Here is a 1,797-nt window from a genome sequence, read left to right on the forward strand (position 1 = left end):
GGCCGGCGGCGGTGGCAGGGTCGAACCCGGCTGCGCGGGGGACACCGGCGTGGCGGGCGGTGTTAATGGCTTGAACCCGGCGGGGGGCTTCCTGTCGTAGGCACTGCAATGGGGAGAGGGGACGGGGGCTGAGGGCAAGGCAACGCTAACGTGGTCAGACAGCTGCGGGCCCCAGGGAAAGCACAGTGCAGAGGAGACTGACGCATGAGACAAGAGCCTGTGACACGGCCACCGCTACCCACTGGCATCAGGAAACAGCTCTCGTGGTGTGACCACCTGCAAGGGGCTCAGACTAGCCAGACAGGGGACCCCAAACTCCTTCTGGCACCGGTGCTTTGGCTGCTGACATGGAATGCTCCCCATCACCCAGCTTCCAAAGAGAGGATGTCAGAAAGGGGCTCGCAGGGACGTACCAGCAGTTGTAGAGGCACTTGTCTCCGTAGCTGGCACAGAGAGCCTGCTCATGGCTGCAGGCCGACAGCTCCGAGGAAGGGCTGTGCAGCTCCCGCTTGATCTTGGCCGGAGGTGGGGCGTGCAGGACCACTGCAACAAGAAGGAGGAAGACATGGGCACCGCTGACTTCCAGCCGTGACTCTGAGCTGCGTGGGAGCAGGCCATAGGCACAGACAGATCTGGGGAGCAGCTGTGTGGGTGCTCCCTTTTGGAAACCAGGAGCTGATCCCCTCCACGGGAGCACCAGAGAAGCGTAACAGCACAAAAAACCCTCAGCAAGGACTATAGGGATACCTGCAGAGGGGAACTGCTTCTCTCATGATGTGTGGGGGCAGAGCATGGGCTGTGACAGGGATGTGGGTGATCACCAATGAGCAGTGCACCTGGACCAGCCCCTGCAAAGCAGCTATGAGCCCTGCAGTGCCGCCCTTTGCCACACATGGACCTTTCCCTGAGCGTATCCAGACTCAGATCTATGGAAGCCTCTACATGCTTGCCTGCACGCAGCCCCAAATTAGCTGGCCAGAAGTGCTGAGCAGCAACCAGCACCACGTGTCCTGTGCTCAGTGCCGGGACCACTGGGGGACGGGAGCCATGACTGCACGAGTTCAAGGGACAAACAGCCCTTTAAACCCAAAGCCTTCCCAGCTCCAAGCCCGTTCACTATATATACATTTAAAACCGAATAATATACGCTTAACCTCTTTAATTTCTAAAAGCGGGTGCTCTAGGAAAGGGAAAGCACGTCACAGATCTTTACCTAAATCATGCCTGAGCGGGAGAGCCAACACTAATCGGAAGTGGAGTATTAGCTTCATGCAAAGTCTAAACACAGCCCAGCTACACCAGAGGGGAGCAAATAGCTCCAGGACAACTGTTCACAGCTTGCCAGGTAATTAGCTGCTCCCCTAATTTGTCAAACCCTTTAAAGAGCTGCTGACTCCCCTCTCTCCCCCCCGCCGCAGCCCAGCACAGCTGGTACCAAGGGCAGGAAAAACCCAAAGGAGCATTTGAAACACGAAGCCCGGGCTGAGCAAGCACAGCCCCTGCGCTGCCTGGAGCCTCCCCGGAGCCAGATTTGCTCCCCCTGTGCTCTCCCTTCGTGCATTTTGGGCCGGTGTGGAGGCTGCGACGCCGCAAGAAAGCAAAGGGGAAGGCACTTTGGAAGGGCTCCAGCTGCCGATCACGGGCATGTTTCTCCCTAACAGTCTCCGTGTTGTTCGAGCGGGTTGTTTTTCCGCCAGCCGCACAATGGGGTCTGGTTATTCATTGAAAAAAGTCTCCGAACGGGCACCACCCTCCATTCACAAACAATTTGGAGCGCTCCATTCATGCGGTTGGAAG

Source organism: Meleagris gallopavo, chromosome 11, assembly GCF_000146605.3.
Source record: "Meleagris gallopavo isolate NT-WF06-2002-E0010 breed Aviagen turkey brand Nicholas breeding stock chromosome 11, Turkey_5.1, whole genome shotgun sequence".
In the NCBI taxonomy this organism is placed as follows: Eukaryota; Metazoa; Chordata; class Aves; order Galliformes; family Phasianidae; genus Meleagris; species Meleagris gallopavo.